The sequence below is a fragment of the Canis aureus genome, chromosome 6, assembly GCF_053574225.1.
Source record: "Canis aureus isolate CA01 chromosome 6, VMU_Caureus_v.1.0, whole genome shotgun sequence".
NCBI lineage: Eukaryota > Metazoa > Chordata > Mammalia > Carnivora > Canidae > Canis > Canis aureus.
This window is the reverse complement of record NC_135616.1, coordinates 2,670,226-2,689,422: the sequence shown is the minus strand read 5'-3', so window position 1 is coordinate 2,689,422 and position 19,197 is coordinate 2,670,226.

The following is a 19,197-nucleotide window of genomic DNA, read 5'->3' as shown; positions in this document are numbered from 1 at the left end:
AAGGTCTCAGGAAGAATAGGCACCATTTGTCCCTAGAGATGGCCAACATGGTATGGCATTCTCCTCCTATTAACTTTTTCTCCTTCTGTTCCACTCCCCAGTCCTACATCATTGCTCTCTAGAAGTGCCTTTGCAGGTATTGTACCTACACATAAGCCCTGTCTCAGACTCTGCTTTCAGAGTATTCAAACTAACTCAGAAGTTGCCATAGATAGTAGATTCTGGATGGGATTTTGGAGCTGCACCATACAGCAATAAGGAACCCATTGTTGGAGGTAACTGCATGCAGTAACATCACAATTGCTAAGGATCTCACCTCTGGTGGCTTGGGTGAGGTACAGGTAGAAGGTGAAATGTTGGATTATGTGACAGTTGTAGCACCTAAATGGTATTGGGGCAAGAGTAATTATAAAGATTCTGGAGGTGGCAGGCCTTTGTCAAATGCTTTGGAAGACTTCAACAAAGTAAAAGCAAGTTTTGGTCAGTAATATCCAACTTGAGTCAGATTGTAGAAACAAGGGGGTCCAATGGCAGTGTTCAAAGTTACAGCTTCTTAGCCACTGATTGTGCTGAATGAAAATCAGGGACACACACACACACACACACACATACACACAAAATGATGTGGAGATGTGGAGGGGAATAAATGCATAGCCATAAAAAGATTTCTTCATCAAAGTCAAAGCCATTAGAATTATTAGGTAGAGAAGCCTGGGGATCTTGTAACTTCAATGTCTTTGGAACCTCCAGGCACCAGATACACACCTTCATTCTTACAAGGCTTACTAAAGATCTCACCTGAAGAGGTGTCCAAAATGATGCTTCTACTTCTGAAGATTTACCTCTGCCACCAATCAGGGTTCACTCTCAGCACAGCTTGAGTGGGAGAAAACAGTCCATACTCCAAAAAGGAAGTATATACAATCAAAAGATTTGTAAGATCTGGCTAATATGCATAAATAGGAAGGAGAAGAAAATGGGTAACTGTAAAGGTGCTGGATAAAGGAGGAGGCAAATATAAGGATGGGTAGAAGAGAATTTTTTTAAAAAAGATTTTATTTATTTATTCATGAGAGACACAGAGAAAGGCAGAGACAAAGGCCTTCCCCCCGTGGGGAGCCTGATGTGGGACTTGATCCCAGAACCCCAGGATCATGGTCTGAGCCCAAGGCAGACGCTTAACCACTGAGCCACCCAATGCCTTGAGAATATATTGATATGGAAACACACTCCAGTGATTTGGGAGTCCTGGTGAGAGCACCAAATCCACTTCTACTTTATTGCTGAGATAGCTTCTTGAAGCATGGACAGGATTATGACCTACAAAGATTGAGGTTAAGATGTTTGAATTTCCTTGGCGGAGTTTTAGAAAAATTCAGGGAGGTTGGATGTTAGAATAGTCCACTATGTGAGAGCAGAGAACTCACCACCTGGCTGTGTTCCTTAGGAGAACTCAGAAGAGAAACCCTTCACAAAACACAAGGACTACCCTGGCAAGGGAGGAATGGTCATCTTTGAGAAGTTTGTAGGTCATGAGTTGACCAGTGGGAGATACTGTCAATAGGCGGCCAAGTGTCAATGTGGATGGTAGGATTCTGAAGTGGCAGAGCCGAGGTACAACACAAGGAGGATGATATTACTAAAATGGGCAGCAAGGCCAGAGTGGCAATTAGAGTGCAAAGATCTGCAGTGGAGAATGATAAATCATGGTGCTCTGTTCTAGTGGGTGAGCTAGAATGAATATGTCCGTCAACTACGGTGAGTTTTGACTTGGATTAAAAAAAAAAAAAAACTTGAGTATTGGAAAGCTGAAGTTTGAAATTTACCACAGCAATGGAAAATCACAATACCTTATTCAATGTCCAAAGCTAAATCAATTCACAGACCTAAAAGCACATTGATTGAAGGGAAGGCTGCCAGTTCTCCTTTATGAAGGACTCTGCAACACCACTAACAGTATAAATGATAAATATTACCTCAATCCTTCCCCCAAAGAAACCTACAGCCATGGGTAGAAAATCTGAATTGACACAGATACCACAGGACCTGAAATACCATCTCCAGTTAAGTTGGGGCTTATGAAGGGCAGATAATACATGCAGCTTGATCCAAGTACACCCTACAATGGATCCACTGGGTCTATGGACCTGCCCTATGGTATTTTTCCCACCTCCCACATGCGTAATAAGAATAGAAACTTAGTAATTTGCAGAACCCTTACAATGATTTCCTGAAATGTAGAATAAGAGACAAAGGGAGAAGTCACTGAAACTGCCCCCAACCAAGTTGATAAAAATTAGAAGCAATCCAGGGTGTGTGGGTGGCTCAGTTGGCTAAGCATCTGACTCTTGATTTCAGCTCAGGTCATGATCTCACGGTCGAGAGATCAAGCCCCATATAGGGCTCCACAGTGGGCATGGAGCCTGCATAAGATTCTCGGTCTCTGTCTCTGTCTCTCTCTGCCCCTCCCCCCACTCACATGCACTCTCTAAAAAAAAAGAAAAAAATTAGAAGCAATCCTAGGAGGAATTGCAGAGATTAGCACCACTATTAAAGACTTCAAGGCTGGAGGGGTGGTGATCCTCAACACTTACCTGGCTGCCCCTTATAACGCAGATGAATCATGGCAGACAAGGGTGGCCTACTGCAAACTCAACTAATGGTAGCCCAAATCACAGGTGCCATGCTCCATGTACTATGGACTGAACAATCAACACAGTTTCTACAACTTGTTATGTGGCTATTGAGCTGTTAGTATTGTTCTTCTCAATATCCATCAATAAAAAGGATCAAAAGTAGCTAGCTTTTACTTGGAATGAACAGTAATACATACTTAGTCTTACTCTAGGACTCTGCTTTGTGTCACAATATAGTCCTCTGGGATCTTGATCTGCTTGGCATCTACGAAATATCACACTGGCTCACTATTTCAGCAGTTCATTCCAAATAAAAGCTAACTACTTTTGGGACTCCCAAGTGGTTCGGTGGTTGAGGGTCTGCCTTCATCTCAGGGTGTGACTCTAGGGTCCTGGGATCGAGTCCTGCATTGGACTCCCCACAGGGAGCCTGCTTCTCCCTTCGCCTGTGTCTCTGCCTCTCTCTGGGTCTTTCATGAATAAATAAATAAAATCTTTAAAAAAATAAGCTAACTACTTTTTTTTTTAAGCTAACTACTTTTGATCTTCTTTATTGATGGCCTCCTCATTTGCATGGATGGTCTTACTTTGGAACATGGGAATCATTGGCATGTTTTCTTGAGGCCCCATTTGAAATTAGGACCTCAGCTTCAATTTTTAAGTTGGTAATATTTTATTTTTAAAATTTAGATTAAATATAATATGACATAATATTGATATTTGTTTATTCCATTTGATAGCTATATGGGTATTTGTCTTATAATTTTTTTCTTTATTGATATTTAAGTTTTTTTTTTTTACTATGGTAAAATACACACAACACAAAGTTTATTCTATTTTTTTAAAGATTTTATTTATTTATTTGAGAAAGAGTGAGAGAGGGATCCCTGGGTGGCACAGCGGTTTGGCGCCTGCCTTTGGCCGGGGGCGTGATCCGGGAGACCCTGGATCGAATCCCACATTGGGCTCCCGGTGCATGGAGCCTGCTTCTCCCTCTGCCTGTGTCTGTGCCTCTCTCTGTGTGTGACTATCATAAATAAATAAAAATTAAAAAAAAAAAAAAAGAGAGAGAAAGAGTGAGAGAGAGAGAAGGAGCAGGGGGAGGGGTAGAGGGAGAAGGAGAGGGATCCTGAGCAGGGATCCTGACACCGGGCTGATCCAAGGACCATGATCTGAGCCAAAGTCAGACACTTAACTGACTGAGCCACCCAGGCACCCCCTTATATTATTTTTTAAAAATAAAAGATTATGGGATACCTGGGTGGCTCAGTCAGTTAAGCATTGACTCTTGATTTCCATTCAAATCAGTGTCCTGAGATCAAGTCCCACGTCAGCCTCTACGTTCAGCAGGGACTTTGAGTCTCTTTCTCCCTCTTCCTCTGCCCTTCGTCCAGCTTGTGCTCTCTCTCTCAACGAAATACATAAATCTTAAAAAATATATAACAATTTAAAAAGTATAATAGTAAATAAATTTTTAAAAACTAGAAGCAGAGTTTCCCTTCAAGGATGTTAGTAGGTGTCAATCATGATCACGCAATGCTCAGCAGAGAAGTGCAGAGGGCAAGGACAGCACAGTGTGGACTTACAAGACTTTCACCATCTGACTCACACTGAGTGCCTGAAATCTGAGCCCCTGAGTGAATTCCCTCTTCTTCCCATCCCGTCCCTGGCTACTCTACCCATCCTCCAGGTCTTGGTTTACGGACTTGTTTCCTTTGGGACTTCTTTCCTGTACCTTAACACTTAGCTATTACTTCCCTCATTTGTTGTGAATCATGCAAGTGCTACCTTGTAACATCTATCACTCTATTATACATTCCTCCTTGTTCATCTCATATCCTAGACTGTCAGCTTCTTTTTCTTTAAAAAAAGATTTTATTTATTTATTCATGAGAGACATACAGAGAGAGACAAGAGACACAGACAGAGGAAGAAGCAGGCTCCACACAGGGAGTCCAATGTGGGACTTGATCCCCCGACCCAGGATCACACCCTGAGCCGAAGGCAGACATTCAACTTCTGAGCCACCCAGGCATCCCAGACTGTCAGCTTCTTGAGGACAGGGGCTATGTGGAATCCATTTTTATGGCTCCTACCCAGTGCAGCTGCCAGCCCCTGAGCACATGCTTCTTACATTTCTGCTGCATCACATTGATTCTTGGCCCAGAGAGGATGCTGCAGTGGGAATCTATGTTGGCAGAGGGTATAATGGAGATGCTAGTGGGAAATATTCAAGACAACCACCTACTGGAAATTGTATTGCCTCATGCCGATTCTCAGGAAAGGAAAGTGAACTCACTCAATTTTAATTAAAAATACAATAGCTGATCTTCAGGTGTCATTTTCATTTTAACAATTCCATTTAAATGTCCCATTACAATTTATTTAATCAGTCCTTTATTGTTGGACATTTAGATTGTTTCCAACTTTTTACTATTATAAATAACAGTAAAATAAAGAGCATTTTGATGCGTATTGCCAAATTTCCCTCTAGAGACGCTATACTAATTCACTTCCCATCAGTAGTGTGCTCTGTGTGACTGAGGCACGTTAGTCTGGAAATATGAATATGCTGTGAAGAACCAGCAAAGCCCTTAGGTTGTGCAGTGTCCTAGACAAATGCATACAACTTGTTTTAAAATAAATATATACACAATTTAAGAATGTATTACAAAATTCATAGGACCATGTGATGTATATGCATTTATTGATACAGATTTTTTTTTAATTTTTTTTAAGATTTTATTTATTTATTCATGATAGTCACAGAGAGAGAGAGAGAGGCAGAGACATAAGCAGAGGGAGAAGCAGGCTCCATGCAGGGAGCCCGATGTGGGATTCGATCCTGGGTCTCCAGGATCGCGCCCTGGGCCAAAGGCAGGCGCCAAACCGCTGTGCCACCCAGGGATCCCTGATACAGATTTAGAATAGTGAATTGAAAAGGGATCTTAAAAAAAAAAAAAGAAAGAAAAGGGATCTTTCCATATTCATTTATCACTTAGTTGGTACTTGTGAATATTCTTTGTGGCGTCCAGGCACCATCTCTTCCTGTTCTGTATTGTCAAGTCACCATTTAGCTAGTGTTAGAGTTGTCATTTTTGAGAAAAAACAGCCATGTGGCCATTACTTGCAATGTCATGGCACTGGCAACCTGTTTGGGTTGACACAATGGTGACTCTCCTGACTGTGGTTCCCTAGGACTTTATGCTAGAACTAATGCTGCACCATTGCTCAGGAGGCTGAGACATGCTGTCTGCCTATTGCCATAAACACTACCATCCACGGACTCTCTCCAGGTTGTTTTGTTGATGTGGCCACCAATGCCAGGATTACCCAGAGAGTGCAGGAAGATGCAAACAAAGGTTCATTTTCCAATGTTAGAAAAGATACTGTTTGGAGTTTTATAGCATAATGGTAAAACAACAACCTTCCAACCATATTTTTTCTTGATTCCTTTAGGCTATAGTCATTGCACTCTTAGAATGTGATCTCTTTCATTGTTGGCCTCACTATGCTTTCCATACTACCCCTGGAGTGAGAGGGCAGGCAAGTAGCCCATGGACTGAGCAAGAAGTTTATTCTGAAAGATTTAAGACTGACCAGGTAAAACAAGGCATCATCACATTGACTGAGTATAAGAGAGGACATCAACTGCAAGCTCCTCCTGGGGTCTGAAAGCAAAGGTCACACAAACCCTCAGAGGAGATGACATATGGCATGGTACCCGCAGAGTGGCCAAAGTCACAACTTCGGGTACCAGAGGGGGCGCATAGGGTAAGGACACCTGCTGCCAGCCCTGCTGCCCTCAGGTGCTGTTGACCCCAGGCAACATCCAATCCAGATGGGCCATATGGATCCACACACACGGACTATTAGCAATTCAGAGCCCTGAACCTACCATATACCAAAGGTGACTGAGATTTACCGAAACTGGTGTGTCAGCACTACTGTGGTGACCCAATCTCTCAAGAGTCTGTGAAAGAGACACCGTACCAGTAAAAGGTTGTGATCTACTTGTGGTCCTCCAGGAACAGCTTTGGCCATAAGACCCCAGAACTACCCCATCAACAGAGAGTCCTCAGTCTCGTTTCCCTCCCTCCCCTTTACCACTGGCTCTTTGCTAAGGGGAATATAGAGTCACTGTGTGCACTAAAGAAGGTTCTGAGTTCCTGAAGGATCTGGTCTAGGACCACTGTGACCACCTATATGGTTCAGCCTCAGGGGGACATAAAGTGTTGAGAAAGGCAGTACAGGGTAGGCTTCTGACCTCAGCAATGGGGTCACCCATTCCTGAGAATACCACCCACAGCAATGGCTGAATGATTCTTTTGCAGTACATTCATGGACAGTGAAGATTATTTTTGTTGCCACTGGTAGTGATGAGTCTAACACCAGTATCGAGCAAATGTGGGAAGTCTTATGCCCTCTAGCCAGGGGCACCCCAGTGCTGTTTAGCTAGATTGTTGGCAAATGTACGGGAATGGTTTACAGAATAAAGGAGGGAAAGTATGGGAACACATAGTTCTCATCAACTAAAAATAACTTTTCATGTTTACTTTTTTTTTTTTTTTTTTTAGTAATACTACATCAGCTATAAATTTGCTTTGTAGGCTATTGGATCCTTTACTCTCCTTAGCTAAGCTCTGAAACTAACTTTTGTTAAAGTGTTATTGCAAGGCAGGCTAATGTTTTCATAGAGCTTGCCAAAATAGATAGGAATTACTTAAAAAAAAAAAAAAAAAAACAGTTCCAGGAAATATGTAATGATTTTTTTTTTTTTTTAAACAAAGAACTCAGAATCTGGAATTGCGAAAAATGTTGTATTGATGCCCCCTATAACATTTTTGGGATCTTTTAAAGCAAAAGTAATAGTTTAATTAATTTTAAAAAATACATGATTTGAAGGACTGTGGAGTTGTTAAAATCTTTTATTTTTATTTATTTATTTTTTTAAAAGATTTATTTATTCATGATAGACAGAGAGAGAGAGAAGCAGAGACACAGGCAGGAGGGGGAAGCAGGCTCCAGGCCGGGAGCCCGACGCGGGACTCGATCCCGGGACTCCAGGATCGCGCCCTGGGCCAAAGGCAGGCGCCAAACCGCTGAGCCACCCAGGGATCCCCTAAATCTTTTAAAATGAATTTTTTTATCTTTTATAGGCTCGTAAGGACTTTTCCTTTAATTACAAGAGTAAATGATCATTGTTTCTTCATTACATCAACTTTAAACTTGATATTTAGTCCTTAACCGTCCTATGTTCTTTAGGGTCTAATATCAGCTTTCAAATAAAAACTTTATGTAAGCAGTTCTGCCCTTTTGTTTTCTTCCATGGGAAAAAGAGCAGAGGGAAGGGAGGGAGGCAGAAAGAAAGAGAGAGGTAAAATAGAACATTCTGGAATCACAGTTAATGGACCATTCATCTAATGACACCCATGTTATGCTGTATTTGGAGGTCATTATCAGCAGATGTCTCTTCAACCTGAATTCTCAGCAATGCCCCTTGCCAAGGCTGCTTGTATTTCTCTCTGGTCTACGCAACTGGCTTTTGGGGGGGCAGGCAGGAATTGATGAGAATTATTTTGGAAAACTGACTTCTCTCATTCAGACATAGCTTTTCCAGAGCAGAGTATTTTCAGAACATTTACTGGCAGCATAACATAGATGATATCACAGAAGTAATTCCCGCACTGCTGAGCTGCCTAATTCCCCAGTTAAACACTGCTCTGATGTCAACAGCCTCACAGCCAAGAGGACTGCCAAAGTCATAATGCACTTAAAAAGACATCTCACCACCCCAGGAATGCCACTTACCATTGATATTAATTTCAAATAATAAGTTATTCCTTTTTTTAAATTTTTATTTATTTATAATAGTCACACACAGAGAGAGAGAGAGAGAGGCAGAGACACAGGCAGAGGGAGAAGCAGGCTCCATGCACCGGGAGCCCGGCGTGGGATTCGATCCCGGGTCTCCAGGATCGCGCCCTGGGCCAAAGGCAGGCGCTAAACTGCTGCACCACCCAGGGATCCCAATAAGTTATTCTTTTTACTAATTAATATTTGATTTATTTTAGGTATATGGATTTGTAGAGATTTAAAATTTTTTAAAGATTTTATTTATTTATTTGAGAGAGAGAGAGCATGAATGGGGGGAAGGCCAGAGGGAAAGGAAGAAGCAGACGCCCCACTGAGCAGGGAGCCCTACACAGGGCTCTATCCCAGGACCCCAAGATCAGACCTGAGCTGAAGACAGATGCTTAACCAATTGGGGCACCCAGGTGCTCTTGAGATTTGAAATTTTAAACCAAATTTGAAAATCTCAAATGATTGAGCCTTATCCTATCACTATACCAACATCATGTGGAGTCAGGGATATGAAAAGACATGAAGTTGTGGGTTTCCATGTTTGCTACACCTTTGTCCCAGGTGTACAGCATGTAAAAATATGGAAGAATCAAGAATATTGGCATTTTGTAGGAATGCATATTCCTTGCCCCCAGAAAGACATCAAAAAAGTTATCTTAGGGGCACCTGGGTGGGGCAGCAGTTGAGGATCTGCCTTTGGTTCAGGGCGTGATCCTGAAGCCCCTGCTTCTCTCTCTGCCTGTGTCTCTGCCTCTCTCTGTGTGTTTCTCATGAATAAATAAATTAATAATCTTAAAAAAAGATATCTTATCCTTTCACATTTCTAGTCCTAAGTTTGAATGACTGTAAGATATAAAATGGCATTTTTATAGATTACCTCTATGGTCCTTATTATTCTAATAACTCACTGCTTCAGGAGAGCAGAGAAGAATTCATGCTTAGCAAAGGAGAGGATTTAGTGGCCAAGAAAGACTTTCACCATGAGTAACAGTCTTGTTCATATTACATTGTAAGACAATGCGGAGACTGGTGAGGAGCGGGCCTGAGAAGGCACTCTGCTATTACAAGGTTGAAGCTGGTACCAGTTCAGTTTCAGTTAATCAACTTCTAGAAAGCATCATATTCACATCTTTATCATAAAACAGAAGGCATCCGTGGCTGAAATTTTAAGGAGGAGTTAATGTGGGGACGATTTTCAGAGCTGTCGGCAGGGTTCGGGGCACCCACAAGGGATGTTGAGGCACCCAGGACTAGACATAGCAGAAGGGTGTGTTTCAGGGGCCAGTGGGGGTTGGCCTCATCCCTGGCCACAGCCCACAATGCTGAGGCTGACACTTCTCACCCAGGCAGAGCCAACCCACAAGCTCAGCTAAGCCAGTCAGGTATTCTTTCTCAAGAAGTTGAACTTAACAGCCAGAGATCAAGCCAATCATATGATGTGAGACCCTACAGCTATAAGCTCTGGTGGAGCTGCAAGCAGTCAGGAAGAGCCATCTGAAGGCAGAAGTTAAGAGAATCACAGGAATCTTGTCTGGGGAGAGAAGACATGGTCTTTAACTTCCACATCCTCTGTATCTATTCAGGTCACAATCCTAGGGTCCTGGGATCCAGCTCCGCATCATCAGGCTCTCCCTGCTAGGCAGGGAGCCTATCTGAATAGATACAGAGGATGTGGAAATTAAAGACCATGTGGCCCCAGAAACATAGAGAGACATTATCTCTGGTATCTTTAAATCTCTAGTGTGGCCCGACTAAGTTCATTTCAGTCCTTAGCTATCATTGACTCACAGCACTTACAGCATTTGGTTACACTGGCCTAGCACAACCCAAATTTTCCTGAGACACCATTAATATTCAACTAGCTTGTAATGGCTGCACCATAGTCCATTTTATGAAATAAACCATACTTTATTTGTAAACCTCCCATCATTTCCAATATTTTGCATTGTAAACATCCTTGTAATCTGAATGAATTTTTAAAAATATTTTATTTATTTATTCGTGAGAGACACAGACAGAGAGAGAGGCAGAGACACAGGCAGAGGGAGAAGCAGGCTCCATGCAGGGCGCCTGATGGGGGACTCCATCCCGGATCTCCAGGATCACACCCTGGGCTGAAGGCGGCACTAAACCGCCGGGCCACCAGGGCTGCCCAATATGAATGTATTTATCATTTTTTTCTAGAGGTAAATTCCAAGAAGTGGAATTGCTAGGCTATCTGGGTAGTTTGATGCATATTGTTTATCACTTTTGGTTCAACTAATTTATACTTGGACAAGCAGTGCGTGAACCCCTATTTCAATCCATTCTCTAAATACTGTCATTCTTATTTTTTTATATATGCTGGTATGTTAGGTTGAAAATATTGATGGGCACTTATATTTGTATGTGTGTGTTCTGAGTTTATGACCTTTGCTAACTTTCTATTGCTGTAGTCAGTTTTTCTCATTGATTTGTAAGAGACTTGAATTAACCCATTGTCTGTTACTACAGTTTAAGTATTTTTCTGGGTTATTGTTTGATTTTAAATTTTTGTTTGTGGAATGCCTGGGTGGCTCAGTTAGTTAAGCGGCTGTGTTCACCTCAGGTCACGATTCTAGGGTCCTGGGATCCAGCTCCACATCATCAGGCTCTCTGTGCTAGGCAGGGAGCTTACTTCTCCCTCTGTCTCTGCCCCTCCCCCTGCATGTCCTTTCTCTCTCTCTCTTTCTCTCTCTCTCTCTCTCTCATAAATAAAAATCCCTACACAGAAGGGATTTTGATACACAGAAGTCTTGCAATTTTTTTCCTGAAGAGATGATCGTCACATCTGAATGTTATAGCCATCTTATGATTTTGAGAACATGTGAGGCCATGTGCTTGTCCTTTGAGGCTAACAGAATGGAGAGAAAGAAACCTCAGGCCTTGCTAACATTGCTGAGCCACTGGATCAACAAGGTAGAAGCCAGTTACCTCACGATTTTTTTTCTCTCTTGATTTTTTTGTCATGTGAAATACCACATTTCATTTCATCTAAAACACCATTGATTGATTATAAGATACAACATTATTTTATGTACCACTAAGAAAAGAAAATGCTGCCAATTAAACCACAGCATGCTATCAGTTAGAAGACTTGTCCTGATTTCAGGGATTTTAAAATGTAAAAGCCTGGATTTTAGAACCCATGAAATATGATCATACATTTCTTCATTGTTTAAATCAAATGAGTCATGAGATTTCTGTTACTTGAAGTTTTAAGTATCATATCTAATATATTCAAAACTTATCTACTTCTCACAGGTATACTAGCACATGTGTATAAAGACATGATAAGAAAATTCATAGGAGCAAAATCCTGACAAAATTAAATGTTTATCATTGTGAATAGGTCAAATAAATTATAGAAAAGCACCCAATGAATATTGAACAGATATTTAAAAAGAGAAAGAGGAGGGACGAGTGAGGGGCTCGGCAGTTGAGCGTCTGCCTTCAGCTCATGGGATCCAGAATCAAATCCCGCATTGGGCTCCCTGTGGGAAGCCTGCTTCTCCCTCTGCCTGTGTCTCTGTCTCTCTCTGTGTGTCTCTCACGAATAAATAAATATTTTAAAAAAGAGAACGAGAAAGAAAGAAGAAAAGAAAAGCCTAATACTGCTGTGGAGAAAAATTTTCTAAGATTTCTTGTGAAGTAATAATAAAATCATGTTTTATGTGTTTGGAGAAGTGTTATGGTAACGCACAATTTGTGTAAGTATATGTGTCTGAATATACACATATACTTTTACATATACACATATATATTTGTTAATCATATCTTTGCTTCAAAGGGTACTGAAGAACTAGTAAACATGGTTTCTTCTTAGAAAAACAAACAAACAAACAAACCCAGGAACTAGGAGGGATTAAGGAGAGAGAGACCTTTTTATTATACACACCTTTCTGCTATTTGATTTTTATTTTTTATTTTTTTTAAGATTTTATTTATTTGTTCATGAGAGACACAGAGAGAGAGAGGCAGAGACACAGGCAGAGGGAGAAGCAGGCTCCAGGCAGGGAACCCGATGTGGGACTCGATCCCGGGATTCCAGGATCACACACTGGACTGAAGGCGGCACTAAACCACTGAGCCACCCAGACCGCCCTGCTATTTGATTTTTAAAATATAAGTATATATTATTTATATAAAATTGCTTACATTAAAGAGAAAAGCTCTTCCTCATTCCAGGACTACATAATATTTTCGTTCTGTCATATTATACTCTCCTAGTTTTCTTCCAGTTTCAATACTATTCTTTTTCAATCTATAAGTGCCCCCAGGGCCAGTTTTGGGCCTTCTTTTTATCTCTGGCTACACTTAACCCCTTAGTGATTTAATTTAAATCCTTGTCTATAAATCCTATTTACACTACTAAAATACTATTAATCACTTAAGTGCTATTTATACTATACACGCAGGTTTCTGTCTCCTGCCACTGACTCTCCTTTGGACTCCAGACTCAAATATCCAACTGCCTGGTTGACATCTCCATTCATTTAGCCAAAATGCATCTCAAACTGAACATGTCTGAATCAGATAGAATGCTTTGAGCTCCATGTAACATAACTTGGATTCCAGGAGTTGTTAAAAAAGTCCTGTGGTAGATTGTCAACCAGCAGTAGTTCAATGAGCAGCATGACTTTTCACTCTTAGCACTGCCCTCCTGTGAGGCTGGCTTCATCCTCAAGCTGATTCAAGATGATTGCCACAGTTCCAGCCTCACTTCTCCCTACTACAGTGTCCAGAGGAAGAAGGGACATTGCTTTTTTTGATAGATCCCTCTTAAAAAAGAATAAACTTTGTTCTCATAAAACCCCAGAAAACTCCTCACCTGAACCCATTCCTAAACCTTCCCTCCAGCCAATGGAATGCCTTACAATTATTGGCTTAGGCCAGGACTCCTTAATTAGTTAATAACAGGAAGAGAGTGCAATTATCCTTAGACTAGTTGCCAAGTCTGGCGGAGAAGGTGAAGCCAGCTTTTCCTGAATCACTTGGGGTATATGAAAAATTGGTAAGTACATGAAAGAATCAGAATGCTATTAAGCACGGTGAGATGGACACTGACTAAGGCAGCTGACAGTGTCCAGATGAGGTTTATTTATTTATTTATTTATTTATTTTTATTTATTTATTTTACTTCTTCCCTCCCAGTCTATTTCTTCATGGATCTCTCAACCTTAGTAAATGGCACTGCCATAATCACAACTGTCTTGGACAAAACCCTAGGAATCATATTTCATTCTTTCAGTTACCCACCCTTATCATCTGTATTATTATTCACATACATTTTATTTCTATGTATCTTGTAAAAGCCATGACATGTTGTTATTATTTTTCTTAAGCAATAAATTGATTTTTTAATAAACTGAGGAAAGAGGAAAAATATATTTTATGTTTATGCATTTCTTCAGTATTTTTTAACACTCTTCATATCTTTGTACAGATCTGGATTTCCATCAGATAAAATTTCCCTTCTGCTTTCATTTAACTGAAAGTGTCTTTTTTTTTTTTAACCTGGTTTTTAGAGGATATTCTCATTGGATGTAGAATTCTAAGTTGACAGTTTTTTTTTCCTTTCTGTGTTTTAAAAATGTCATCTCATTGTCTTTTGGCCTACCTTATTTCCAGTGAGAACTCAGCTATCATTCTTATTATCGTTCTCATGTAATCTGCCTTTTTTTGTTTGGCTACTCTTAAGATTTTCTGTTTATCTCTGGCTTTCAGCAATTAGACCATGATGTGTCTAAGTGTGGTTTTATTTATTTATTTATTTATTTATTTATCCTGCTGGGATTGTTTGTGTTTTTTAAATTATGGTTAATGTTTCTCACCAAAATTGAGAGATTCATAACCATTAATATTTCAAAATATTTTCTGTCCATTCTTTTTTTCCCTCTCTTTCTGGGACATCAGTTACATTAGGTCCATAGAAAAGTAATGTGGGATTACTTGATATTGTCCCACAGCTCACTGCTGTCTTTATTTACTTATTTTTTTTTCAATTATATTCCCTCTCTTGCTTCAGCCAGAATAATTTCTAATGAATTTAAGTACACTGAATCTTTCTTCTGTAGTGTCAATCTGATGTTAAATGTATCCAGTAAATTTAAAATTTTTATATGTTGTATATTTTTAAGAAATTTCTTTTTTTTTTATTTTTAAGAAATTTCTAAATAGAATTTCCATTTGCCTTTTGTAAAAAGATTTATTTATTTATTAGAGATAGAGAACACAAGCGGGGAAGTAGCAGGCAGAGGGAGAGGGGAAGCAGGCTCCCCACTGAGCAAGGAGCCTGATGCAAGCCTCAATCCCGGGACTCCCAGGTCATGACCTGAGCCAAAGGCAGATGCCCAATGAACTGAGCCAACTAGGTGCTTCCCATTTGTCTTTTTACAAAGTTTCTATTTCTGTCTTGAAACATTGATTTTTTTTTCAGCTATATGTATATTTTTATAAATCTTTTAATATATTTATAATAGTGTTTTTTAAGTTCTTGTTTGCTAATTCCAGCAATGAGTTCTCTGTGGATCTGCTTTTATTGACTGTGTTCCCTCTTAATTATGGGTCATATTTTCTTTTTTCATGTGTGTCATTTTTTTGGTCTCATTCTTTACATAGTGCAAAAAAAGAATAGTGTAGATTAAAATAGAGATTTTGTGCTTGTATTTTGTTTATTTCCAAAAAAATATAAGTCATTTCCTTTGTTTGATTGCTAGAATGGGGAGCTGATCATTTATAATTTTCATAGAGTTGGGCTGAGCTGGTATTGGACCACAACTTCAATTAGACTGAGTTTATTTCTGATTAGCTTTCCCCTAATATTCTATACAGCAGTTACCTTGTTGATCTTCTCAGACTTTGATATGGAAGGAAGTTGGACTACAACTATAAGTATTTTTGATTCACCTTTGTATTCAATTTCATCAGGATTTCAGAATCCAAAAGCTATGAGGGATGAATGGAACTATATGGTTACTCTCTGCTTACCAGCTCCTCCTCAGCTACCTCTTTTCAAAATGTAGAGACAGAATGGGGAATTATTCAGCCAAGTGGTTTGTACTTGTGTTTGGTTTGTACTTTTAGATTTTAGATTCTAATCAATCCTACTAGTTTTCACTTTCATCTAAGGCTTAGCCAATTTTTTGTCCTCAAGTCTTCATTGATGGCAGGCTTGTTACCCCTGCCCATATGTGGTTGCCTCTGTATATGAAAGCTGATGCAACTCTGTCCACCTACGAAGGTCTCCTTTCTCTCTAAATTCAGTTAATTGGACCTCATTTTCCCCACTATTCATTAGGCAAAGTATGATTATTATCTTATTCTGTTTTTTCTTGCTGTTTCTATCAGGGAAGAATTTTCATATCCTTTTACATCCTAACTGGAATCAGACTTCAAAATGTCTTAAATTTCGTTGATTCTTTTTTTTGTCCTTCCTCACATCCAATTTCTCTGCAATTCCAGCAGCTACATCTACAGTATAAATTTTGAATCCATCCGCTGCTCTCTGTGTACCCCTCCAGTGATTCTACCAAAGCTACCAGCATCACTCATGTGGGTCACTGAAATAGCATACTAACTCATACCCATGCTTCTATTCTTGACAACTTCTATATTCAATTCTCCATGGAGAAACCAGAATGCTCACATAAATGAAAAATAAGATTCATTTTTGTAAAACCAACAATTGTTTCTTATTTTACTTGGACTAAAATCTAAATTCCTTATCACAGCCCACAGTGCACTACAACATGTGATTCCCACTCATTTCTTTAACTGCATCTCATACCACACTTTTCTCACTGACCAAACTTTTTTTAAAATATTTTATTTATTTATTCATGAGAGACACACAGAGAGAGGCAGAGACACAAGGCAGAGGGAGAAGCAGGCTCCACGAAGGGAGCCAGACATGGGACTCAATCCTGGGACTCCAGGATCACACGCTGGGCTGAAGGCGGTGCTAAACCATTGAGCCCCCCGGGCTGCCCACTGACCAAACTTCTGCCCACACTGATTTCCTTATTTTCAGATCACATCCCAATATCTGCTTTTCTTTCTGCTTCCTACTTACTGGCCTTTGCATTGCTATTGCTTGCCAAGGAAGTTCTCCCAGATTATCACAATTTTGGGCAGTCAGACTGATCCTCTCTGCATTGCATGGTACCAAAATCTGCAAACGCATTTCCTGAGATTCCCTTGCCCACTAGGGTTTTGTTTTGTTTTGTTTTAAGATTTTATTTATTTACTCATGAGAGACAACAGAGAGAGAGGCAGAGACATAGGCAGAGGGAGAAGCAGGCTCCCTGCCGGGGACCCTGGGATCACACCCTGAGCCCCTGATCCAAAGGCAGACACTCAACCACTGAGCCACCCAGGTGTCCTTTGCCTACTAGGTTTTGCAAAAGCACCTACAAGAGATTAAACAGAGGGAGGGGAGAGATTATGTTATTCCCCTCACCTCTCTGTGAGGAACTATCTTTAGCAGTGATTGCATCTTCTCTGTGGTTCCAGCTCTAGCCTGGCAGCCCATGCCATAGTAATCCTATGTCTCATTTGCATAGGACTGGGAGTGGATTTCTTTCCTGCTCATCTCTGGGTTGCCTTACCATACTCCATTTGACTTAACAACTCTTTTGACATCCATATGAAACAACCTCTATTTAACTACCTGGTATAATTGTTTTGTGTTGGTTTTATTTCCCATATAATTCAGCTGAGGCATTTGGCTATATGTTATCATTCAATTCTGAGTTCAGCTAATATCTCTTCAGAAAAATATTCCTTGACCATCCTATGTACAGTAGTGTCCTAGTAACTTTCATATCACTCTTTATTATTTTACTGACTGTTTTCTCCCAATAGAATATAGGCTTTAAGAGAGTACAGACTTCATCCATCTTGTTTAGTGCTGTCTCCCTGTACCAAGATGGTATCTAGAACATAGTAACACCTCAATAAATATTTGTGGAATAAATGAAAGAAAATTTCTAGGACCTTTATGATTTTAAGTTTCATGTCTACATATTAATCTATCTAAAATTTATTTTTGTGTAGATGTAAAGTATAGATATAATTTTTGCATAACATAGCCACTAGCATAAATCCATTTATTGAAAAACTATTCCTTTTGCCCTGTTTCATACTGATCCCTTTATCATATACTGTATCTTTACATATATTGTGTTTATATTTGTTACTGGATATAAATATAAAGATATCTTATATCTTTATAATACATTGTAATTACTGGTGGGCCAAAACCTCCCCTCTTTTTTAAAAAAACCTGTACCAAATATTTAACATTTTATGATCTAGATGTACTTGAGAATAAAATTTAAAGGCCCACAAAAATCTTAACTGGTGTTTGGTTGAAACTGTTTTAAATACATGGATTATTTTGAGGGGAAAAATGATTTTACAATATTGAATCTTCTCATATAGAAAAACAGTGTTTCTTTCCATTTTTTCAATTCACTTGTGTGGAGTGCAGCACTTCAGTAAAGTTTTAGAACTCTTATTATGTAAATCCTGCATAATTTTTCTTCTTAATTAGCAGTGAATATTTATTGACTTCCTACTACTTTAAATGTATTCACATAATTTAATGCACACAGTCATATAGAGAGGTACATTTACTACCATTATTCCTAAATAATTTATATTTTATTGTATTTATTGTTATGCTGAACGAGATGATTTCTTTTTGCATTTTCCAGCACCTTAAATATAGGAAAGCTATTAATCTTTATAAATATACTTTGTAACTGGGGCATGTCTGGTTTTTAAAAAATAAGTTAAAGTAATTACCAGCCTGATTTAAGAATGCTGCTCTATGATAAATAACATGATTATGCACACCCACATTCACAGAACTTTAGTAAACTTTAAGTATTTATCATTAATCATATTTAACAATAAGAATTATAATTCTCAGGGCACCTGGGTAGTTCAGTTGGTTACGTGTCTGCCTTTGGCTGAGGTCATGATCCTGTAGTCCTTGGATTGAGCCCTGACTCCATCTCCCTTCTTAGCAGGAAGTCTGTTCATGCTCGCTCTCTCTCTTGAATAAATAAAGTCTTAAAAAAAATAAACAAAAAAGAATTACTACTATATAAGAAGATCCCACTATGTGACAAACATTATGCTTAATAATTTACAATGTCATCTCTTCTAATCCTTGGCTATAGTAAGAAGTATTATAATAAGTAATAGTAAGAAGTATTATACCCATTTTACAGATGAGAAAACTGAGACTCAGAGAGATTAAGTAATTTCTCCTAGTTCACATATTTCTACTCTGCTGCTTTAAATTTAACTTATACGTATAACAACTGTTTTCATTTTTAAAAGTTAAATGTTTAAAACTGGGTCACTGGAGTGGCTTAGTTGGGTGAGTATCAGGCTCTTGGATGCAGCTTAGGTCATGATCTCCAGGTCCTGGGATTGAGCCCTATTTTGGGCTCCATGCCCAGTGGGAAGTCTGTTTGAGGTTCTCTCTCCCTCTGCTCCTATCCCCTGTTCATGCATGCATACTCTCTCTCTCAAATGAATAAATAAGTATATTTTAAGGTAATTATATAAAACTATAATTAGATTTTGATAGTATAAGATAAATATAAATGCGAAGAGTCAAATATGGTATGAATTTCTGCACTCTTAAAATTTTTATTTTGGG